Source organism: Pan troglodytes, chromosome 23 (genome assembly GCF_028858775.2).
Source record: "Pan troglodytes isolate AG18354 chromosome 23, NHGRI_mPanTro3-v2.0_pri, whole genome shotgun sequence".
NCBI lineage: Eukaryota > Metazoa > Chordata > Mammalia > Primates > Hominidae > Pan > Pan troglodytes.
The window spans coordinates 42566797-42592758 of record NC_086016.1 but is presented as its reverse complement, the minus strand read 5'-3'; the positions used below and the strand labels follow the sequence as shown (position 1 = coordinate 42592758).

General features: G+C 40.5%; 1 protein-coding gene and 1 pseudogene across 8 annotated transcripts in view; both read left to right on the top strand.

Annotated features, from left to right (window-relative positions):
- The window catches only part of MRTFA (myocardin related transcription factor A), a 224572-nt gene that overhangs the window by 39315 nt on the left and 159295 nt on the right, over positions 1-25962 (top strand). For 4 of the 8 annotated variants that reach the window (XM_016939225.4, XM_063807877.1, XM_063807876.1 and 1 more), the window contains exon 2: positions 6024-6085. The exons of the other annotated variants lie outside the window; for them this stretch is intronic. The gene's annotated coding sequence lies outside the window, so the exon portion shown is untranslated. The remainder of the gene's footprint in view (positions 1-6023; positions 6086-25962) is intronic. 8 annotated transcript variants of the gene reach the window in all.
- On the top strand, positions 13178-14217 carry LOC104003791 (large ribosomal subunit protein uL4-like; annotated as a pseudogene).

The following is a 25962-nucleotide window of genomic DNA, read 5'->3' as shown; positions in this document are numbered from 1 at the left end:
CCATTTTCCTCTTGTCACCTTAATCAAATGTAATCTCAGCCTCTCAAAGTGCTGAGATTACAAGTGTGGGCCAGCATGCCCTGCCTTAACTGTTCTTTAAAATCTGTATGCACATCACACCGATAATCGGAAAGGAAAGATTTGTGGTGGATATGAAAGGCAGCAGAGTGTATTGCTTCTTGTAGGAGGTTATGGATATGCCTAGGAGCACAGTGGTTTCTCTTGACTCCTTTAAGACTCTTGGATCGCTTTAGTCATTACCAGCACTTTGCATGGATTAGCATTTCTGCCTCCCTTACTTGTTTCAGGGGGCCTAGTTTATGTAATCTTCTCTTTGGGTGCAGAAGAAAGAGCAGACAGAGGAATCAGGCAGAGAGAGATTAAGATTTTTTTCATAGGTGTTCAGTTTGAGGAGATATGTAACAATATCTGTTGAGGTGGACTGCTTAAAAACCACAATTCCAAAAAATCCCCACAGTTTATTCATTTAACTGGAAATTGTTATTTTCCCTCTGCTTTTTTTTTTTGATAAGTCAAACCTCTAAATTGATTTTCTTTTGTCTTTCTTCCTTTTCCTTTTTCCCCTCTTCATTCCATGTTTGTTCCTTTCCCTTCACTTCTTTTTTTTTTTTTTTTTAAAGACACAGCGTGTCTCACTCTGTCGCTCAGGCTGGAGTGCAGTGGTGTAATCATAGCTCACTGCGGCCTCAACCTCCCGGGGTCAAGTGATCCTCCTACCTCAGCCTCCTGAGTAGTTGGGACTTTAGGCAAACACCACCATGCCTGATTAATTTTTGTATTTTTTGTAGAGATGGGGTTTTGCCATATTGCCCAGTCTGGTCTCAAACTCCTGGGTTCAAGCAGTCCGCTCGCTTCTGCCTCCCAGAGTGTTGGAATTACAGGTGTGAGCCACTGTGCCTGGCAACTTTCCTTTTGTTCTTTGCATTCTCTTCCCCTAAATTAAAATGGATCAGTGGCATTCTTTCCAAAGAAGTGCTTGTTTGAAAGAAGACCCAGAATTCTATGAAATTGCTTTTTTTCTTTGTGGGAAGTTTATTTTTTAGAAGATAAGGATAATGTCATCTTAGATTGTAAAAATTATTCTCATCCCCTTTGGAATGTAAGGAAATCTTTTAAAAGCTAAATTTCCACTGGAGAGTCTATGTGCGTATGTATTGAGCCAAAAGTATTGAAAATAATTGCTATAGTTTTCTAATGCCCAAGTTTTTTTTGTTTGTTTGTTTGAGACGGAGTTTCGTTCTTGTTGCCCAGGCTGAAGTGCAATGGCCTGATCTCGGCTCACTGCAACCTCCGCCTCCTGGGTTCAAGCGATTCTCCTGCCTCAGCCTCCTGAGTAGCTGGGATTGCAGGCATGCACCACTATGCCCAGCTAATTTTTCTATTTTTAGTAGAGATGGGGTTTCTCCATGTTGGCCAGGCTAGTCTCGAACTCCCAACCTCAGGTGATCAGCCCGCCCCGGCCCCCCCAAAGTTCTGGGATTACAGGTGTGAGCCACCATGCCCGGCTTTTTTGTTTGTTTGTTTGTTTGTTTGTTTTTTAGACGGAGTTTCCCTCTTGTTGCCCAGGCTGGAGTGCAGTGGCGCAATCTTGACTCACCACAACCTCCAGCCTCTGCCTCCCGGGTTCAAGCAATTGTCCTGCCTCAGCCTCCCAAGTAGCTGGGATTATAGGCGTGCGCTGCCACACCTGGCTATCTTTTTTTTTTTTAAGTAGTGACGGGATTTCTCCATGTTGGTTAGGCTGAACTCCCGACCTCAGGTAATTCGCCCTCCTCAGCTTCCCAAAATACTGGGATTACAGGTGTGAGCCACTGTGCCTGGCCTCTAATACCCAAGTTTTTAAGGAACAATATTTCCAATTTTGGGGGGGCACACACATCTAATTTTTAAAATCTTCCCAGTTAGGGAATGGATATTTAAACTTTTCTGTTGTAATTTCAAAAACAGTGTGTTTAGTAGTATGTAGTAGAATAAATGCATTGTACTAGTAATCAGATTCTGGCCCATTTTTCTTTTATCAGATCACTGAACTCTTGTACTGTAGTTCCCCAACTGAAAATGAAAATATTGGATGTGTTAGTTTCTGAGGTTCTTGTTATAAAAGTGTAGTTATTCTAGGTTTTCTTGGCATTTCTCTAATGCTGATAAAAGATTAAGATAATTTTGCTTGTAATACTATTCATATAAAAATAGAATTCATTTCAATATAAAATGAGTTAGACTTGGATTCTAAAGGGGCTTAGTCAGTGAATGACTAAAACAACCTTTATATAAGATGGTCTCATGTAGCAATCAATTTTAAGATCCATTCTCTAGGAGGCTGGGGAGGGGCGGGGGAGGGAAACAACCACCAAAAAATAACATTGTCTGACAACTTTGAGCTAAAATCCAGGATCTTAATTTGAGATTAATGTAAGAAATCTGTCAGGTATTTTTTAAAAAGTAACTCATCACTATTTAGGAGTTGACTTTTTCTGTTGTAGCTTTCATTGAAGGACTATTGTTTTAGTCATTCTCTCCTAAATTCCTTTTCCTGAGACTAAAAGATTGAGCTCATACCTTTGCATAACGATCTGGAGAGTATTTTAAACTTGGCATGTTCAAACCTGGCAGACTCGATTAATATGTGGACAAACTAGCACATTAGAACATTTTTTAAGTTCCAAGCCATAAATATGTTTTAAATGAACATGGGCATGTATAAAATTAATACTTAAGCCTTCAAATAGCACAGACTTTCAAAATGCCTGTTGCCTTGGGTGACTGATTTTCAGTGAGGCTCTCGCTTACCCTACACATTTCTTCCTCTGCATGAAACAGTGCCAGGCACAGAGTCAGGAGAGGGTTTGCTCCTTTGGCGCTCTACTACCCTCTGCTTTCGGCAGAGAAAAGGCTGCTGTTTTACTTCTTAAACTCCTACCATATGGAAAGCTTCTAAAAATAAACTTTGGATTTGTATTGGACTTCTAAATTTGTAACCTTCTTTATCCATGACTAAAGCCAATGTAAATACCTTTAGCTACTCTACATACAAAGCTGTGGCACCGTTTTAGTAAGAAAGATCACCAACCATAATATTTAAATTATCAACTGAATTAGTTTACCTTTCATTTATGTCTTAGTTGGCATGGATAAGGACCTGGTTGTGTTGTCAAGCAAAAACTAGTTGGTGGTTTTTAGTGAATCTACTTTAATTTTTTGTTCATGAATTGTTGGTGTAATTACGTAGCAGACGTATTCGTGAGAATGTAGAAGTACACTAGCTTTTGACACAATAGATTATTTAAATGGATCGTTACTCACTTTGTAAATTCTGGTCAGTTGGGTCTTCTATCAGCAAGTATATAATGAGCACCTGTTACTTGCCAGGCACTGCTAGGTCTTGTGAGATACAAAGTTGTATAAAAGATGATTCTTGTTCAGACAAGTAAGAGAGAAAGGAAAAAGAAAACCTGGGGACAACCAAATGTTTTAACTGTGTTGACAGAGAAATAGATGCTATGAGAGCATGAGAGCATGGAGGAGAGATGAGTAGAGTAATAGTTGGCTTTTTTTTTTTTTTTTTTTTTTTTTAGACAGAGTCTCACTCTGTTGCCTAGGCTGCTGGAGTGCAGTGGTGTGATCTCGGCTCATTGCAACCTCCACCTCCCAGGTTCAAGTGATTCTCATGCCTCAGCCTCCCGAGTAGCTGGGATTACAGGTGTGTACCACCACTCCAAGCTATTTTTTGTTGTTGTTGTTTTTGAGATGGAGTCCCGCTCTGTTACCCAGGCTAGAGTGCAGCAGTGCCATCTTGGCTCACTGCAGCTTCTGCCTCTCGGGTTCAAGGATTCTTGTGCGTCATCCTCCGAGTACCTGGGACTACAGGTACATGCCACCACGCCCAGCTAATTTTTGTATTTTGTATTTAGTACAGACAGGGTTTCACCATGTTGGCCAGGCTGTTCTTGAACTCCTGACCTCAAGTGATCCGCCCGCCTTGGCCTCCCAAAGTGCTGGGATTACAGGCGTGAGTCACTGCGCCCAGCCTAATTTTTGCATTTTTATAGAGATGGGGCCAGGCTGGTCTTGAACTCCTGGCCTCAAGTGATCCTCCCACCCTGGCCTCCCAACGTGCTGGGATTACAGGCACTTTTCATAGGTGTTCAGTTTGAGGGTATATGTAACCATATCTGTTGAGGTGGACTGCTTAAAAACCACAATTCATTTATTTAATTGGGAATTGTTTCTCTCCCCTCCTTTTTTGATAACAGTCAAACCCCTAAATTGATTTTCTTTTATCTTTCTTTCTTCTTCCAACTGAGCTACGGCACTCAGCCTCAGTTGGATCTTAAATAATAAAAATTATTTACAACAGAGGCTATTTTTTTTTTGAGTGCCAGGATTAATGTTACCCGCCAGGGAAAAGAGAACATTCTAGGTAGTAGGAGAAACAGTAGAACTATCAAAGACAGTATGTTCTAGGAGGAAGTTTGGTGTGGGTAATGGGGAGGAGGAGGGACATTAGTGGCCAGAGAGCAAAGGCTGGTGAGACTGGGTGGGATCAGATTATGAAAGGCTTCAGGGCCAGGCATGGTGGCTTATGCCTGTAATCCCAGCATTTTGGGAGGCCAAGGTTGGAGGATGGCTTGAGCCCAGGAGTTTGAGACGAACCTGGGCAACATAGTGACACCCCATTTCTATAAAAAATACAAAAATTGGCTGGGCATGGTAGTGTGTGCTTGTGGTTCCATGTACTTGAGAGGTTGAGATGGGAGAATTATGTGATCCCAGGAGATTGAGGCTGCAGTGAGCTGTGATCATGCCACTGCACTCTAGCCTGGGCAATAGAGTGAGACCTTATCTCAAAAAAAAAAAAAAAAAAAAAAAGACTTTAGATATACCATTGATTCTGTCTCTGTTATGTCTTTGCTCTCTTTTCCTTGCCTGGAAAGACTTTCTCCACTCTTTGCTGATCTAACTTATTTTTAAAGGTCCAGCTTTAGAGCATCTCTTGTATAAAGCCTTCCTCCCTTTTCCCCAGAGCTTACTGATTTTTTACTGTGAATGATTGCACAAAGAGGCTGTATTATGCCTCATAATAAGGACTTCCATTTCTTGAACTGTTTTTTGTTTTGTCTGATCTGTCCAGCTAGTTTCTCAACTCCTTAAGGGAAGAGAATGAATCCTCTTCAGCACCTGGTATTAGTGCTCATCACATTGTGAGGACTCAAGAAGTAAATGATGAATGTAGAACACTTATACATACAAACCATTATGATAACCCACCTACGGTGGTAGAGATTGCCTATGTTTATTTAAAAGGCATTTCTCGGCCGGGCGCGGTGGCTCACACCTGTAATCCCAGCACCTTGGGAGGCTGAGGCAGGTGGATCATGAGGTCAGGAGATCGAGACCACCCTGGCCAACATGGTGAAACCCCGTCTCCACTAAAATACAAAAAAAAAAAAAAAAATAGCCCGACGTAATGGTGCACACCTGTAGTCCCAGCCTACTTGGGAGTCTGAGGCAGGGGAATTGCTTCAACCTGGGAGTCGGAGGTTGCAGTGAACTGAGATTGCGCCATTGCATTCCAGCCCGGCGACAGAGCGAGACTCCTTGTCCAAAAAAAAAAAAAAAAGGCATTTATTAACACCAATAAGAGCAGTTTTCAGAGGTATAGGACAATTGTCATTTGGATATAAAATGAGTTAATAAAAACACTTGTCTCATAGAGTTGTTGTGAGAATTAGTTTTAATATTTAAGTACTTGCAACAGTATCTAGCATATAGGAAGTGCCCAATCAGTGTTACCTATTATTTAACTCCACTTACATGGGCCTTTTTTTTTTTTTTTTTTTTTTTTTTTTTTACCAGTGACAGAACTCCTAACATTGTTGTGTGCATGGAGAGGATTGAAAGGAGATAAGAAACAGCTTCTTACCTTTGAAACCAAATGCCTTTTAGGAATGGGAAGAACTGTTTATATTGCATGAACTTTTATTTTTCTGTTTGTGTTGTAGTGATCGGAGGGTATGGTTGGCATGGAATTGAATTTCATCTGTCTGTGGGAATTGTAAGCAAGGTAGGTCCCAGATTTATTTACTCTTCCCTCCCTCCTTTCCTAATGTGGTCGTTAGTATCTTCAATTGTACTGACCTAGAATAGATCAGATTTGACTATTGTTTGGGGAAACATTATCTTTTTCAGTCTCACTCATCGTGCCTCCTGATGGTCTGTCCTATGGTTTAATGTTGTGGACTACATCTAGTATCTCGTTAGAATGTAGAGAATGCTAAGAAACAACATAACCAATGTAAAATTTTGGTGGTCCTAGAACAGAACCATGAATTTACACATGTACCCACCCACACATACCCCTACCTCTTTAATCCAGTCCTTGAGGGCAGAAGTTTTTGTGTTGGAGCCATTATGTAAACCAATTTAGGGTGGTGGGTAATGGTAGGCTAGCTTATTCTGATCACTCTAAAAATCAGTAGCCTGCGTGAATGGTAGACTAAATGCAACAAAGGACCTGACTAGACAGTAGCCAGGCCATTACTGGCAACTGTAAATTTTGTTACTGATGACAGGATCTGTCCATCTGTAACCACTAGAGTTTGATTTGACACAACATGCTTTGTTCCTATCTTAAGCTCCTGGGCCTGAACAAAAGTACACCAGATAGAGCTTTGGCTTATATATCTGTCTTATGTCAGGTGCCTGCAAAAAGAGCTATAGATGGCAGTTCACGCAGCTCTGCAAAACTATTTCTGTCAGAATATTTCCTGTCAAGGTAAAGGCTAGTGCTAGTTCATGTAGTTCTAGTTTTCTATCACCGTAAGTATGTTGAGATTCCCCTTGCTTATTGGTACAGGAGACCTGATTCAGTTGCCGAGTAAACTTGACAGTCAAAACGGAACTCCCCAACCAGGAATCCTGTTAACTTGTGTGTGGGGTTCTATGGGTTGATGTCAGTCTGGACTCTTGCTGCATCTACACTTAGCACAGGTTCTTGAGACTGGCTTTCTCTCAGTCACAAAGAAGAGATTAGTACATTGCTACAGGGAAAAACAGTGTAGCCACTTCCTATAGCAGAAGGAACATGGCCTTGGAATTGACACTGCTGTCTAGGAAGGAGGAGGAGACGATAGATTAAAGTTAAACTTCTGTAAATGAATCCTTTGTCATCATCTAGTGGTCTGAATTTTCTGGGTGTGATCTGTGTGGTCAGTCAGTAAATTATCTTTTTTCTATTGTTCTACTTTTATATTGGGGTAATAAACTATTCCATGGAAATACTGTGTGATAAAAATTAATGGAAAGTAAAGAAAGGTACCAACTTTTATTGAATTCCTGCTGGAGTTAGGCATTGTACTGTAAATTTTCATGTATGTTCTTTTACTGAAATATATCAAGTTCATTGATATTACAGCTTTTCAAGTCTAGGTGAATAATATTGTGACTCAGTGTCTTGAACTATTTATAATTGCCATTTAGAGGAAATAGAATTTTGCAGTGTTTTATGTTATTTCATTTGTTTTCTGGAGAAGGAAAGAAAATAATTATATGAGTTAATTTTTTTCTTTTTTGGGGGGCTTGCTACTGATTAGCCAAAGGCAGGGTGGAGACTGGCGGGTTTGAAATTAGAGACACCTGTGCTGTTTTGGGAAGTTGAGGCTCTTGACCTAGGATTTGCTGAAGTTGGTGCAGGAGAGGTCAGTGTAGGTTAATATTTTCAGAGCTCAAAGCAAGCGTGGATTGGGGTTGTTTATAGGTGCAGTTTTGCTTGATCTCTGTATCTGCAAATGGAGTAAAAAAGTACAGTACTGCTGTTTTGGGAAACTTCTGCAAAAGTCCCTGAGCCAATGCAAATTAATTTTCTTCAAAAATACCAAGAAAATTCCCCATTTGGCTGTTTCACCTGGTTGAGGGAATTGACTCTTGTCATTATGCTTGTAAAGAAATTACCAGGCTGGGTGTGGTAGTTCATGCCTGTAATTCCAGCACTTTGGGCGGCTGAGGTGGATGAATTGCTTGAATCCAGGAGTTTGAAACCAGCCTGGGCAACATGGCAAAATCCTGTCTCTACAAAAAACACCAAAAAAAATTAGCCAGGCATGGTGACATGTGCCTGTAGTCCCATTTGCTAGAGAGGCTGAGGTGGGAGGATTGCTTGAGCCTGGGAGGTAGAGGCTGTAGTGAGCTGTGATTGCATCACTGCATTCCAGCCTGGGTGACAGAGTGAGACCCTGTCTCCAAAAAAAAAAAAAAGAAAAAAAAAAATTTCCACAGATTTTTTTTTTTTTTTTTTAAGTTAAGAGACAGGGTCTTGATTTATTACCCAGGCTGGAGTGCAGTGTGGAACAATTACAGTTCACTGTAGCCTTGACCTCCTGGGTTCGAGTGATCCTTCTGCCTCAGCCTCCGGAGTAGCTAGGACTGCAGGTGTGTGCCACCACGCCTGGCTAATTAAAAAAAAAATTTTTTTTTTTTTTTTGTAGAGACTGAGGTCTCACTGTGTTGTCCGGGTTGGTCTTGAACTCCTGGCCTCAAGTAGTTCTCCTACCCCGGCCTCCCAAAGTGTTGAGATTTACAGGCATGAGCCACCATGCCTGGTCCACACATTCTTTTAAAACAATTATAAATTTGATTTTCTGTTTTTAAATTTTCTCTTGAAATTCTTCTCTCATGGGAGATACCATCTCTATGTCTTTCAGTCATGCAGTAATTGGGGGTCAGAATAAATTGTTCAGCTCTTTCCTAGGTGATATGCAATTAAACTGAAGTCTTCCTTCTCCTTTGGACTTGTGCATATATCTATGAAAGGAGAAGAAAATCTGGTTAAGAGCAGCAGAATTACCTGGAGATACTATACTGTCCTTTCAAGGGCTGAAATGGACACATTAACATTTCTTAATCTATGCATTTTTCCATTTTTATTTTTCTGTCTATTGAATGAATTACTGTACTTTTCCTCTTGGCCACTTCCTTTTTATGGTTTAGTGAGATAAACTTAATATAATTTTTCCTTCTTTGTTGAACAAGTGTTCTTTAAAAAAACTTTGAGGTATAATTTATATACTACAGAATTTACCTGTTTGAAGTGTACAGTTTATTTTTAGTAATTTTGTGGAGATGTGCAGCCATTACCCCACTCCAGTATTACATTTCCAATACCCCAGAAAGATCCCTTGTAAACACCATTTTTAAACTTCCTTTGAAGTAAGGCGCACATTTTATTAAGTTCTGCATCGGATTTAATCTTCTTCCACTCATGAAGTTTTCCACCACTCTGCGTATTGCACGTCTTCTTTCCTCCTCTTCTTTATATATTAGTTTCTTATTACTGGTCAAACATACCACTCTTTTGTTATTTTTATTACATTTTCTCAACACTTTTTAAAAAGTGTAACCTTGAAAAGAAGGGATTTAGCTTTTATTCAAAGTTATTTTTTTCTTTGAAAGTTGTTTTTTTTTTTTTTTTGAGACGGAGTCTCGCTCTTTTGCCCAGGCCGGAGTGGAAAGTTGTTATTTTATAATGCCTCAGGCCTCTCAGTAAGAGCTCGTTATTATTTCTGGGTTTTCTGTTCACTTCATTTGCTATTTATTTATTTATTTATTTATTTTGAGACGGAATCTCGCTCTGTCGCCAGGCTGGAGTGCAGTGGCGCGATCTCAGCTCACTGCAACCTCCACCTCCCGGGTTCAAGCAATTCTCCTGCCTCAGCCTCCTGAGTAGCTGGGACTACAGGCGCGTGCCACCACGCCCGGCTAATTTTTTGTATTTTTTTGGTAGAGACGGGGTTTCACCATGTTGGCCAGGATGGTCTTGATTTCTTGACTTTGTGATCTGCCTGCCTTGGCCTCCTAAAGTGGTGGGGTTACAGGTGTGAGCCACCGTGCCCGGCTGCTATTTATTTATTTTTAAAGGGAATAATTTATTGGTTATTTCTTGTGTGTGTATACAGACTAGGTATTAGCTGATTTGGAGAATTCTGCTCTGTGCATAAGTATTCAGATACTCAGTAAAAGATGTGAATATTGTCATACACTTGAGCTTTTCCCTTTTTTTTTTCTTTTTTTGAGACAGAGTCTTGCTCTGTTACACAGGCTGGAGTGCAATGGTGTGATCTTGGCTCACTGCAGCCTCTGCCTCCGCCTCCTGGGTTCAAGCAATTCTCGTGCCTCAGCCTCCTGAGTAACTGGGATTACAGGTGTGTGCCACTATGCCCAGCTAATTTTTGTATTTTTAGTAGAGACGGGGTTTCACCATGTTGGCCAGGCTGGTCTCAAACTCCTAACCTCGTGACCCACCCACCTCGACCTCCCAAATTGCTGGGATTACAGGCATGAGCCACCGCGCCCGGCTACACTGGAGCTTTTTAAAGGCTTACCTACCATGTTGGTTTGTCTCATTAATGATGATGTTAAATCTCATCATTGGTTGAGTTCCTGTCTGCCAGATTTATCCACTGTAAACTGTCTTTTCCCCTTAGTGATACATAATCTATACAGCCATACTAATTATTTACTTTTGATATCTCTTGTACAGAAGTGCCATGTAGTTGTCGTAGTAGCAATACATCTTCTTAGAGCAACAAACTAACCTGGCTAAAAGTGTTTAAAAATTGAGTATTATGTGGAAGACAATATGCAAAAAATGCAAAAAAACAAAGTTCAGAATTCATTTAATTTAAGCTTCTTTGTAATGTGAAGTTTTTTTTTTTTTTTTTTCAAGATGGAGTCTCACTCTGTCGCTCAGGCTGGAGTGCAGTGGTATGATCTCAGCTCACTGCAGCCTCCGCCTCCCGGGTTCAAGCGATTCTCCTGCCCCAGCCTCCTGAGTAGCTGGGATTACAGGTGCGTGCCACCATGCCTGGCTAATGTTTGTATTTAGAGACGGGGTTTCACTGTGTTGGTCAGGCTGGTCTTGAACTTCTGACCTTGTGATTCGCCTGCCTCGGCCTCCCAAAGTGCTGGGATTAAAGGTGTGAGCCACCGTGCCCGGCCTTGTAATATGAATTTTTAAGTGCAGAGTTTAAATACAGTTGCTTAAGAGCCTTGGGACGCAAATTTAGTTTTCCTTGGGTCATAAGGAATTTTTGTTGACAACCTTTTCACAGTTGTACTTTAGTAGACATTATTAGCATGTAGTAGACATTATTAACATTTTTCATAGTTTTCAGACAAGTTCTTTCCTGCTTTTAAAATTCCTTCCTCCAGTCTTCTCATGTATCCCTTGGAACAATACAGCTCTTACTGAGGGGTCTGGAGTTATCTGGGTTTGAACCCTGGCTCAGCAGTTACTTAACCTCTCTGTACTTCACTATTGTCCTTTGTAAAATAGAATAGTAATACCTCATACGTTTTTATGAGGTTTAAATAGGCATTTGGCACTTTTGTTGGTCACAGATGTTCAGTAAGCCTGTATATTATTCTCAGTCTGATAACTCTTGTCACATAGTAGGCAGTGATTTTTTCCTTTATGTATACATAAACATATAAATGTACCTCATAGACGTTGCTCAAGGAAATAATCATAGACATTCCTGCTGTAATTGTCTCTGTCCCAATCTTGGGGGGAGATTTAGATTCACTTTTTTAGGATACTTGTAGGATCCATATGTTAACCATACACCCCCCAACCATGTCTACATTTGCTGCATATTACTTTGAATATAACATTTCGGCACTGCGTAGTGCTATGAAAAAAATGGTAAATATTATTTCTACCTTAGACTATATGATCTTTTTTTTTTTTTTTTTTTTTCCCCCCCGAGACAAGGTCTTACTCTATTGCCCCAGGCTGGAATGCAGTGGCGCAATCATAGCTCATAGCAGCTTTGCACTCCTGGACTCAAGCAGTCATCCTGCCCCAGCCTCCTCGGTAGCTAGGATTGCAGGCATGTGCCACTATGCCTGGCTAATTTTTAAATTTTTTGTAGAGATGGAGTCTCGCCATGTTGCCCAGGGTGGTCTCGAACTCCTGGGCTCGAGCAGTCCTCTGCCTTTGGCTTCCCAAAGCATTGGGATTATAGGTGTGAGCCAATACATCTGGCCCAGACTATATGATCTTAATGTGTACGTTGGAAATGGTTAAATTCAAGGCACTGTTACTATGTTACATCTCTGACCTGAATTGGAGGCCACAGTTCATTAACTGGCAATCTATTGATCTAAGTACAGTTAACAACTAAATTTTTCAGTGGTTCTCAATGGGGAAGGTACCATATATCCAAAGGGTATTTGGAAAAGTATGGAGGCATTTTTGGTTGTTAAATGACTGTGGGTGGGAGATGCATCACTGGCATTTGGTGGAGAAAACTCAGAATTGTTCACCCAAAATGCCAATAGCGTCACTGTTGTGAAATTAAGCTAAATACTTTGGTAAATCAGTAGATAATGTTTTATCTTAGTTATAAAAAAAAGTTGAGGCTGGGCGCGGTGGCTCACACCTGTAATCCCAGCACTTTGGAAGGCCCAGGCGGGTGGATCACAAGGTCAGGAGTTAGAGATCAGCCTGACCAACATGGTGAAACCTCATCTATACTAAAAATACAAAAATTATCTGGGCGTGGTGGCGCGTGCCTGTAATCCCAGCTACTCAGGAGGCTGAGGTGGGAGAATCGCTTGAACCTGGGAGGCGGAGGTTGCAGTGAGCCGAGACTGCGCCACTGCACTCCAGCCTGGGCGACAGAGCGAGACTCTGTCTCAAAAAAAAAAAAAAAAAAAAAATGTTGGAGTGTGGCCTTCTCACCTTCCCATGGATGTGCTGATCCACTGTTATCAGTGTACTCTGAAAAAGGGGAGTCATCTGGCAAAAATGTCACTTTGTCTCCTGTATTCAAGGCTCCCATTCCACCAGATATTGTGAACTTTGTTCACACCAACTTGCACAAAAACAACAGACAGCCCTATCTTGTTAGTGAATTAGCAGGTCGTCAGACCAGTGCTGAATCTTGGGGTACTGGCAGAGTTGGGTCTCAAATTCCCAGAGTTTGAGGTGGTGGGACTCACTCTTTTGGCCAGGGTGCTTTTGGAAATATCTGTCATGGAGGCCACATGTTTGCACCAACCAAAACCTGGCACTGTTGGCACTGTAGAGTGAACACAATCCAAAAAACAATATGCTATCTGTTCTCCCCTGGCTGCCTCTGCCTTACCAGTGCTGGTCATGTCTACAGGTCATCATATTAAGGAAGTTCCTGAACTTTTTTTGGTGGTCAGAGATAAAGTTGAAGGCTATAAGACAATCAAGGAGGCTGTTTTGCCACTTAAGAAACTTAAAGCCTGGAGTGATACAAAAAAGGGCTATGCCTCTCAGCAAATGAGAGCTGGCAAGGGCAAAATGAGAAACCATCGTATCCAGCGCAAGGGACCCTGCATCGTCTGTAATGAAGATGATTGTATTGTCAAAGCCTTCCGAAACATTCCTAGAATTATTCTGCTTAATGTAAGCAAACTGAACATTTTGAAACTTGCTCCCGATGGGCATGTGGGACGTTTCTGCATTTGGACTGAAAGCGCTTTCTAGAAGTTAGACAATTGTGTGGCACTTGGTATAAAGCTGTTTCCTCAAGAGTAACTGCAATCTTTCCATGCACAAGATGATCAATACAGACCTTAGCAGAATCTTGAAAAGCCCAGACATCCAAAGCCCTTCAAGCACGTTGCAGGAAGATTCATCGTAGAGTCCTGAGGACAAACAACCTGGAAAACCTGAGAATCATGTTGAAGCTAAACCCATATGCAAAGACCATGCTCTGCAACACCAGGCTTTGCCAGGCCAGCAATCACAAACTCCAGGTGGATAAGGCAGCGGCGGCGGCGGCAGCAGCAGCAGCAGCAGCAGCAGCAGCACCAGCACCAGCAGCACCAGCAGCACTAGAGGCCAAATCAGATGAGAAAGGGGGTTGCAGTCAAGAAGCCTGTGGTAGGGAAGAAAGGAAAGAAGGTTGTTGTTTTTAAGCAGGAGAAACCTCTGGTGGGAAAAAGGGCAGCAGCTACCAACCAAGACATCAGTAGCTGAAAAAAAAACCTACCACAGAGGAAACGAAGCCTGCTGCATGAGCTTGTTGGTTTATTCCATAAAGGTCAAATAATTTTGGACAGCTTATTTTTAATAAAGACCTGATCAGTGAAAAAAACAGTGATTGCTCATGGCAGGAAGCTTTTTGAACAAATCCTTCAGAGCTGTAGTATGTAATCTCTGAATTATTCAAGGGGAATTATGCCATATTTTCTCAGTTGGGAGAGTAAGGTATTTTCCTGAAGATTCTGAGGGCGTTTGCCATTATGAATGTGTTTTGGTAGGGTTTAACTTCTAAAATTAAGAGTAGTTGAATGGCTAGAGTGGTTTAGTGGTTAAAGAAGATTGGCATTATTCCTTTAGTAATCTTTGTATCTTCATGGTTGATGGAAATAATACAATTTGTGCCTCGCATTCCAGTGATGCCTGGTTATTGTTTGTACTGTTCTTTCTTTCCTTCTTTTTTTTTTTTTGAAGAGCAAATGATGTATTTGTTTGGCAGATCAATAAGATTTTATTAGGTATGTGATTTAACTTGTTGTAGCTTGTTTCACTTGAGCCTAGTAAGGACTTCGACGGAGATTAAAAAAAAATAATTACTCTCAACTTCCACCTACCATTTTATCAGTCTCTAGAGCAATGTTTCTCAACATTTTTGGCTGTGGTTCATCGTTCAAGATGTATTTTACATTGAGACCCAATACACACGTAAGTATATCGATATCTAAAACAAAAGTTTCATGAAATAATACTTACCCTTATTAGGTGCAGTGCAATCTGCTCGTTTCTATTTTATTCCATTTTATTTAATTGCAAGATGTTGATGTTGGCCTAGGAAATTGATTCTGTGACCAGTGTATTATGAATTGCAGTTAAAAATACTGTTAGGATATATGTTCATGAAATTTTAACTCAGGCTTTAAAATATATCCCAAGTCTTACTATATCTCTCTGCTCAACTATTGCCCTTGGCTAAGCCACCTTCATCTCTCTCCTAGACTTCTCCAGTAGCCTCCTAATTGCATTCTCTGCTAACTCTCATCCCCTGCCATCACCTAGCTCTGTTCTTTTAGCTGTCTAATTGATGCTTTTAAAATGTTATTCTGGTCATGTTGTCTTCACTATTACTTTCTTTCCCCCACTTTCATTTATTGTGTTAAAATACACATGAAATTTACCATCTTAATCATTTTAAGTATATAGTTCACTGGTATTATATACATTCATAATGTTATGCAACTGTCATCACCATCCATCTCCAGAACTCTTTTCAGCTTGTAAAACGGAAACTCTACACCCATTAAACAAATAAGTACCTATACCCTCCTCCTCCTTCCCCCTGGAAACTACCCTTCTACTTTGTGTCTATGATTTTGACCTCTCTAGGTACCTCATATAAGTGGAATCATACAGCATATATAACTTTTTGTTATAAATTTAGCCTATGTGATTTTTTAAAAAGTTTATATAATGTTTTACATACAAGTTAAAAATTAAAGTAGTAATCATCAACCTCAGACATCTAGAACAAGTTATACCATGGAGCCTTCCTGCTCAGCAGCATTGAGGCCTGGACTGCCTTGTTTCCTCTTCCCTTCAGATCGGCAGAAGTGATGACTTCTCTGGACTTGTAATATTTTTGTTCTTTGGTAAGTGAATATGAGGAGAGACTTGACTTTTTTGTTTTTTTTTGAGACAGAGTCTTGTTCTTTTGCCTAGGCTGGAAGTGCAGTGGTGCGATCTTGGCTCACTGCAACCTCCACCTCCCAGGTTCAAGCTATCCTACCACCGCAGACTCTCAAGTAGCTGGGACTACAGGCATGCGCCACCACGCCCAGCTAATTTTTTGTATTTTTAGTAGAGATGGGGTTTCACTATGTTGGCTAGGCCGGTCCTAAACTCCTGACCTCAAGTGATCCACCCCCCTCAGCCTCCCAAAGTGCTGGGATTAAGGCTTGAGCCACTGTGCCCAGCTCAAGAGACTTGGCTTTATTTATTTATTTTTTTTTGAGACAGAGTCTCACTCTTGTTGCCCAGGTTGGAGTGCAATGGTGTGATTTTGGCTCACCACAACCTCTGCCTCCTGGGTGATTCTCCTGCTTCGGTCTCCCGAGTAGCTGGGATTACAGGCATGTGCCACCACACCCGGCTAATTTTGCATTTTTAGTAGAGACAGGTTTTCTCCATGTTGGTCAAGCTGGTCTCAAACTCCCAACCTCAGGTGATCCTCCTGCCTCAGCCTCCCAAAGTGCTGGGATTATAGGCGCAAGCCACCACGCCTGCCTGAGACTTAGCATTTTGAAAGACAAGATAACGTGCTGAGCCAGACAGCTCAGAATCCTCCGCATCTATTTTATTATTGGCTTTTGGAAAAGGCACTATGGTTGTATGTATGGAAAGGCTGACTTGGGAGTCATGATGTCTGGGTTTTCCTGGCTTTGCCACTTACTTATTTGGAGACCTTGGGCAAATTGCTTACAACCCTTCTGAGCTTTAGTTTCTTAGCATCTGAAACCATTGGACACTTTAGATTTCTTCAAACCCTAAAATTTAGAAATTCTATCATGTTTTTGACAAGGTTTTGAGACCTTACAAGAGTCTGTTTTTCTGTTCTGCCATCCTGATTTTTTTCCCATCTACTGTAATCTGAATGCTTAGAAGAAGGACAGTAAATTTTAATCTGTCACACTCGATTATTGTGATGAAATAATCCCAGAATTGTGATTATAAAATAGTCTGGACATACAAAGTACTATGCAGATGACAAATAGTATATATACCACATGGGGATGAAAACTGGAGATGAGCACCTCGTCCTGTGCACTTTCTGTGAACTGCTCTGTGGTTATGATCTTATGATCCACCTAGAGTAGTGGTCCCCAACATTTTTGGCACCAGGGACCAGTTTCGTGGAAGACAGTTTTTCCATGGACTGAGGCAGGGGGGCAAGGTTTTGGGATGAAGCTCTTCCACCTCAGATCATCAGGCATTAGATTCTCATAAGAAAGGTGCAACCTAGATCCCTTGTATGTGTATTTCACAATAGGGCTTGTGCTCCTGTGAGAATCTAATGCTGCCTATGAGAATCTAATGCCGCTGCTGATCTGACAGGAGGCAGAGCTCAGGCCGTAATAGTTGCTCCCCACTACTCAGTCCTGCTGTGTGGCCTGGTTCCTAACAGGCCATGGACTGGGGGTTGGGAACCCCTGACCTAGAGAGTCTTTTGATTCTGCTTTACTGTGCTTTCCTTGAATTGCAAGTCTGATTACTTGCAACATTCTCTTTGTATTATGTTTTGTGGCTTGAGTGTGCCTAATACAGCCAGAGGTAAAGCTGGGGAATTGTCCTCTTCTTTGGTCTTGAGGCACTTCTGCAGGAAAATTTAGCTTTAGAAAAGATAAGGTTACCAAAGTTCTGACTGCCTAGTTTGTGAGCTGGGCCCCTAGTGTCATCATAGGGAGCTATGGTTTCATTATTACACATTTTGTTTTTCACTAAATATCATAGTTTTTTTCTCTGAAATGCTAATGAGCTGTCATGTGGCTATATTTGCCTTCAAGTTACTGGGAGGATTGATAGCGTCTGTTACAGGCAAAACAAAGCTCTGTTTTTTTTAATCAGGGAAGAATATTAGTAATAGAGCTCTTGTGTAGCTCTCAGGCTTTTCAGGCTCTTTCATAGCTCCATTTGTTAAAGACTTTTTACTTTATTTTGCCTCATTTGGCAAAAGACATGGATGTGCTCTAAATCTATTAGCTGCTTCACTCCAATGAGACTCTTAACGTTGCAGTACCTGAGGGCACTGTTCAGCTCACCCCTGTGTACTCCTGGCCAGATTGCCATCAGCCTTTTTTTCATACAGAAAGAACCATAATGTGCATACTCTGTCTCTATAACATAATGAACTGAGTTCTGGGCAACTTTAATTGTAACCTTAAAGGAGCTAATGGTATTCATATGTTAGGTAGGTTTACCTTGATTTTTGAACAAACAGTGCAGTTTCCCAGGGAATCAAAGTTAGACTGCTTTACATTGTAGAGAAGGGTGTGTGTGTGTGTGTGTGTATGTGTGTATAAAGTTAAAAGCTTCGTCTGTGGCTGTATGGAAGGAAGTAACCTTGGGAAGTTTTTTTTAGACTATGAATAAGAGCAAATTGATGAATTTTTTTGGGAAGAGGATTAAAGCAACTCATAGGAATTCAGCACCCTGATGTATGTCATAGTGCTAAAATTTGCTTAGTGTTAAAGTCAGATGGCATAACGTAGAATTACCATTTGACTAGCAATTCCTCTCATCATTATATACTCAAGAGAATTGAAAAAATATACCAACACAGAAACTTTTACATGAATATTCATAATAGCATTATTCATAATAGGGAAAACATGGAATAGTCCAAATGCCCATCAGCTGATGAGTGGATAAATAAAATGTGGTATAGCTATAAAGCTGAATATTATTTGGCAATGAAAAGGAATGGTGTACCAATAAATGCTTCAACATGGATAAACCTTGAAAACATTATGCTAAGTGAAAGAAACCTGTCATAAAGGACCACATACTGTATGATCCCATTTATGTGAAATGTCCAGAATAGGCAAATCCGTAGAGACAGAAAGTAGATTAGTAGTTGCTGAGGGCTGGAAGAGAGGGGAATGGAGAGTGACCACTTAATAGGAATGGGATTTCTTTTTAAGGTAAAGAAGATGTATTAGCTAGTAGTGATGGTTCCACAGCTTTGCGAATTACACTAAAATCCACTGAGTTGAATACTTCGAAAGGGCGAATTTTATAGTATGTGAATTATATACCAGTAAAGCTATTATCTAACAAGTAAGACCAAATTATCTGTATAGGTAAGATACCTGTCTTTTTTGCTGAGTAGAGCTATATGAAATTCTGATACATGGGATGCCTTGATTAAAGATACTCCGTATCATCATTTATCTAAAGGCTTATGTCAACTTGGAAATCATAATTGCAAAGAAAACTTTTTTTTCCTATTGTAGGATTAAATGTTAGATGTAAAATTCCATAGTGTCTGACTCTGTGGATGCACAGAAGAAAGGAATAAGTTGTATATATATTATACATATTATAATCTAGAACTAAAAATATTACAGAAGGGAAAGCCCATATACCTAATAAAACTATAAAGTTGGCTCTTTCTCAAACAATGGGATACTATTTTACACACTTAAATTTTGCAAATATTATAAAATCTCATACTACCAATTGTTAACAAGGATATGGGGAAAGAGAAACCCTAATACACTGCTGATGGGTGTGTAAATTGAGCTCTGTAGAAAGTTTTTGGCAAGATTTTGTGAAGGTGATGAATATGGCCTATGAACCAGCAGTACAAAATATACATCTTGTATGTATTTTGCATAAATGGTGAACCTTCCATTTATGCAAAAGGAAACATGTACACGTGTTTTAATTTCATTTATATTTGTGATAGGAAAAAATTTGGAAGCTACAGAGAAATGGATAAGCGAGCAGTGGCATTTTAATGCAACCTATTGCTCTAGTACAGTCAGAATGGACAAATCAGGTCTACATGTGTCAATATAGATACATCCTGGAAGCATTATGTTGAAAAAAAAGCAAGTGGCTTGGCATGGTGGCTCATGCCTGTAATCCAGCACTGAGGCTGAGGTGGGAAGATTGCTTGAGGCCAGGAGTTCAAGACCAGCCTGAGCAATGTTGTGAGAGCCTGTTTCTATTATTTAAAAAAAAAAAAAGAATAAAAATTAAAAGCAAGTTACAAAAAGTTAAATGTGATACCTCTTATGATCATTTAAGACAAAATAAAAACATGCCTATAGTCCCAGCTACTTGGGAGGCTGAGATGAAAGGATGAGACGGGACAATTGCTTAAGCCCAGGAGTTCCAGTGTAGCCTGGACAGCATAGTGAGACCCCATCTTTTAAACAAACACATCAGTCAATCCAATACTGTGTTGTCTAAGGAAAACATATGTATGCTGCAAAATTGTTTTAAGATGTGGATTAAAAGAAGCTATATTACCTTCAGCAGGATATTTACTTCTGAAGGAGAAGACAGGACAGGGGAATGAAGAGGGAAACTTTCAACTTACTTCCAATATTCTCTTTCTTAAAATCTGACGCAAATATGGCAGTATGTCATAAATTGTTATATTTGGGTTTATCATTTCATTTTTCTGTATTTTAAATAAACTTTCATAATTAAAAATTAGGAAAAGTCACCAGGCATAGTGGCTGACACCTGTAATCCCAACACTTTGAGAGATCAAGGCGGGAGGATCAATTGAGGCTAGGAGTTTGAGACCAGCTTGGGCAATGTAGCAAGACCTCATCTCTACAAAAAATACAACAACTAGCTGGGTGTGGTGGTGCACGCCTGTAGTCCCAGCTACTCAGGAGGCTAAGGTGGGAGGAATGCTTGAGCCCAGGAGTTTGAGGCTGTAGTGAGCCGTGATGAGGCCAGTGCTTTACAGTCTGGGTGCCAGAATGAGACCCTGTCTCAAAAAAGGAAAAGTGAAAAATAATCACATGGGTGAGTTTAAAAAAAATAATTGGGCTTACATATTTTTTTTACATGTTTCTATATTTGCTGTCCTAAAAATGATTCATCCTAATAGTCATTAATGTTGGTTTTTGAAGAAGTACAATGAATGTGGTTCATATGTTGTGTTTTTATTATAAAATCACCACTTGTCCATATTTTATTTTTTCCTTGCTCGAAAAGTGCTTGATTAACACAGTAATGTTACACAGTAACACATGAATGAATTCTTACTAAAAGTGCATGGGTTTTTATGTTTTATAGTTAGGACTTTGGTTTCCCTCTATAACAGCATTTGTGTCTTTTTTTTTTTTTTGAGATGGAGTTTCGCTCTTGTTGCCCAGGCTGGAGTGCAATGGCGCCGTCTTGGCTTACTGCAACCTCCACCTCCCAGGTTCAAGAGATTCTCCTGTCTCAGCCTCCCAAGTAGCTGGGATTATAGGCGCCCGCCACCATGCCCAGCTAATTTTTGTATTTTTAGTAGAGACGGGGTTTCACCATGTTGGCCAGGATGGTCTCGAACTCCTGACCTCAGGTGATCCACCCACCTTGGCCTCCTAAAGTGTTGGGATTACACGGGTGAGCCACCGCGCCTGGCCAGCATTTGTGTCTTTATTGGTTGTGTGAGAATACTGCCTGCTAAGTATTATACTGCCCTCTTTCAGATGTTCTTTATACATACTTTGATTCTGAGGAAGGCTGTAAACTAGTATGATACTGGCAGGTGCTTACCACATTGTTGGATGCCTTAGAAGTTTATTGTTATGAACATTATTATTTTTAATAAATGTTTACTGTGTATAATAAGAAAGTGTAAATTACTAGATGGAAGTATGCTTTTGACAAGCTTCTTGGAGACAGGGTTTTTAGAACTGAAGAATGGAGTGAGGGATAGATTATGACAATTATTATAGCTATTCATCTTAAATCTTAAGAGAATTAGCAGAAGATATGCGTGCCTTCACAAGACGTGGAAATTCCTTAGCATTCATCTTTAAATTAGCAGACTTGGCTATGGGTATTTTCCCTGTTAACATTAGTTTCCTTTCTGCCATTCTTCTTTTTAGAGTTGGAGTCTCACTCTGTTACCCATGCTGGAATGCAGTGGCATGATCACAGCTCACCACAGTCTTGAGCTCCTGGGCTCAAACTATCCTTCCACCCCAGCCTCCCAAGTAGCTGAGATTATGGGCATGCACCACCACACTTGGCTGCTTTTTATTTATTTTGTTTTTTATTATTTTAGTTTTTTTGAGACAGGGTCTCACTCTCACCCAGACTGAAGTTCAGTGGCACAATCTTGGCTCACTGCAGCCTTGACTTCCTGGGCTCAAGTGATCGTCCCATCTCAGCCTCTCTAGTAGCTGGGACCACAGGTGTGTGCCACCACACCTAGCTAATTTTTGCATTTTTTTTTGTAGAGCTGGTGTTTCACCATGTTGCCCATGTTTCTTGAACTCCTAGGCCCAAGCAATCCGTTTGCCTCAGCCTCCCAAAGTGTTAGGATTACAGGTGTGACCCACAGTGCCTGGTCTCAACTGGCTACTTTTCTAAAAAAAAATTTTGAGAGAACGGAGTAGGGTCTCACTACATTGCCCATGCTGGTCTTGAACTCCTGGCCTCAAGTGATCCTTCTGCCTTGGCCTCCTGAGTCGATGAGATTATAGGTCTGAGCCACTGCGCCTGGCCCTTCTGTCATTCTTAGAGGAAAGGATGTTACATACCATCTCTTCTGTTTAGTATAGATTAATGTTCTCTTCTTGGTTTCATTTTCTTTTTTCCTCCAAGAAGTTACTGAGTACTGAGTTTTTTTACATTTTAGATTGAGTTTTCAAGTTTGACTTTCCTCCAGAGCAGTGTTTTTTGAACTGCCATATGTGGGTGGGAGTGAGTAGTGTTATTGAAAAGATCATGAATTCTGGCCGGGCCTGGTGGCTCACACCTGTAATCCCAGCACTCCGGGTGGCCAAGGTGGGTGGATCACTTGAGGTCAGGAGTTCGAGACCAGCCTGGCCCACATGGTGAAACTCCGTCTCTACTAAAAATACAAAAATTAGCCAGGCATGGTGGCACGTGTCTGTAATCTCAGCTACTTGGGAGGCTGAGGCAGGAGAATTGCTTGAACCCAGGAGGTGGAGGTTGCAGTGAGTCAAGATTGCACCACTGCACTCCAGCCTGGGTGACGGAGCAAGACTCTGTCTCGGGGGAAAAAAAGATCATGAATTCTCAGGAGTCTTACCAGACAGTGGTTTAAAAAGATCAGATGTAGGCCGGGCGTGGTGGCTCACACCTATAATCCCAGCACTTTGGGAGGCTGAGGCGGGTGAATCACCTGAGGTCAGGAGTTTGAGACCAGCCTGACCAACATGGAGAAACCCCATCTCTACTAAAAATACAAAATTAGCCGGGCTTGGTGGTGTATGCCTGTAATCCCAGCTACTCGGGAGGCTGAGGCAGGAGAGTCGCTTGAACCTTGGGAGGCAGAGGTTGCGGTGATCGCACCATTGCACTCCAGCCTGGGCAATAAGAGCGAAACTCTGTCTCAAAAAAAAAAAAAAAAAAAAAAAAATCAGATGTAGATTGAATAGGGATGTTTTTCTCTGTGTCTGCCCTTTCCTTGTACCTACCTTGTGAAGGCATGTCAGAGATGGGTAGTGCCCCAGAGATGTTTAGAAGTGGTCACATAAACATGCCATGTTTGAAGCGAAAATGGTGGTTTATTTTATGTATTTATCTTGTTGCATTTGATTATTATCAAGTAAAATGGTTAATGTCTATTATGTACATAACATCCTTTAAAGTTGTGCTTTCCTCTCATTCCAAAATGGAGTCTTTCAAGTTGGAAATACACTCATATCAGGAATATTTGGGATTCTGAGCTGTAGTTTTCTGTTCAGTCTCATTATAGTCTTTTTTTTTTAATTAAAAAAATTTTTTTTTTTTTAGACAAGGGTCTTACTCTGTTACTCAGGCAGGAGTGCATGAGTGCAGTGCAGTGTCACTATCACGGCTCACTGCAGCCTCGACCTCCCAGGCTCAAGTGATCTTTCCACCTCAGCAACCCAAGTAACTGGGACCACAGGTGCTCACCACAATGCCTGGCTAATTTTTAAATTTTTTGTGGAGATGAGGTCTCCCCATGTTGCCCAGGCTGGTCTCAAACTCCTGGGTTCAAGCTATCCTCCCACCTCAGCCTCCCAAAGTGCAAAGGGCTGGGATTACAGGCGTGAGCCACTGCCTCCAGTTAATTTTGAAAATTTTATAGAGATGAGTGTCTCACTATGTTGTTCAGGCTGGTTATGAAGTCCTGGGCTCAGGCCATCATTCTGCCTTGGCCTTTCAAAGTGTTGGGATTACAGGTGTGAGCCACCATGCCCGGCCTCATTATGATCTTAATGATGACAGAAAACAAACTACTTTAGGTATACATTATATTGGAGGTTTTTCCTAGTAGCTGTTTTGTATTTTTAAAGATACACTTAACATATTGAAGATAGATATCTGTTGGTGTAGAAAGTTTGCGTATTTTCCCTAGTCCATTTTTGGGACAATTTGAAGTTTAAGCCAGAGTCTGAACTTGGAAACATAATTTCGCTTCCTAAAGGGGTAATCTAAGGAATTCCAGACTTATGCCACGATTTAGAATCCCTTGCATTATCCCTTTAAAAGGTGGGAAAAGTAAATTTATGGTGTAAATTGAACAATTTAAGGAGATGCTAGGATTATCAGCATTCACTTAAAAGTTACTGAGTTATTAGCAGCATTCACCTAAACGTTACTGAGATGAATAACTTAAAATAATTTCATTCATATACTGAGATGAATAACTTAAAAATAATTACATCTTTAGGCTGGGTGCGGTAGCTCATGCCTGTAATCCCAGCACTTTGGGAGGCCAAGGCAGGTGGATCACCTGAGGTCAGGAGTTTGAGACCAGCCTGGCCAACATGGCAAAACCCCGTCTGTACTAAAAATAAAATAAATTAGCTGAGTGTGGTGGTGCGCACCTGTAATCCCAGCTACTTGGGAGGCTGAGGCAGGAGAATCGCTTGAACCCACGGGGTGGAGGTTGCAGTGAGCCGAGATCATGCCACTGTACTCCAGCCTGGGAGACAGAACAAGACTCCATCTCAAAAAAAAAAAAAAAAAAAAAAATTTACATCTATACATATGGTGCCAAGATGCTATGTAAGAATACTACAAAAATATCAGTTGAATATATTTAAATCAGAAAAAAATGCTTAGTGTTTGTTGAGCTCTTACTGTCTTAGCATTGTTAGTGCTTCTCATGTAGTATGTCACTCAGTCCTCACAGTTAACTCGTGAGAGTTGTTCTTATACTCATCGGGATAAATATTAGGTTGGCAAAAAAATAATTGCAGTTTTGCTATTGAAAGTAAAAAACCACAATTACTTTTGCACCAACCTAATAACCTATGGTCATATACCCTGGTAGTAAGTGGTGGTGTTGGCTTGTAAAATCAGATGCTTTGACTAAAATAATGGTGCTGTTCATCACCATATTGGCTGAAGAAAAGTCACCATGGATTGTTTATATCACCTGAATTTCAAATAGTTGAGCTATGGAGATATACAGGTTGTGAAAGCTTTTTGATTCAAAGATGTGGAACAGTGTGTCTTTTAACATATACCATTTCACTTTTTACTGCTACTCGCCTGGAAAGCAAATAATTTTTTAAATATTTGACTCATTTTATGAAAGATTTTTTAAATTTAAAATTTAATCTGAGTATAATATTTTTCTGAGAAATACCTGAGCATATCTCAATATTTTATATCTAAATCTAGCATTTATATTTTATCTTAGAACTTTGACTTATGTAGATCTCTGTGAGGTACTAATTAAATTCTACAAATATTTACTGAGCATTTGAGTATCTTCTCTATGCAAGGGGCTGAACGAGCTGGTTGAGAACAAAACGGGGAAGGGAGTTAACATTTATTGAACACCTGTTAAATTTTAGATCTTCATCTCATTTAATCTGTATAGTAACTTTGTTAGTAGGTACAATCCTCATTTTATACCACAGGAAACTTAGGCATGGAGGAGTTAAGCTCTCATCACCTAAATGGCAGTTCTGGAATTTGAACCTAAGCCCATGCTACTTTTCTAACACACAATACTGCCTCGTGTGTAAATATAAATTGGGTTCCTATTTCTAGCTTATAGTCTAGTCCAGGAGTTCACAAAGTGGAGTCTGCAGATGGACTGCTGGTGGTCCCTGATTTCACTTTTGGTTGTCACAAGTTCACAACTGTAGTCATTCATCAGTATTCATGGAGGATTGGTTCCAGTACCCCTGCTGTGGGTACCAAAATCCATGGACGCTGAAGTCCCTTATATAAAAAGGTGTAGT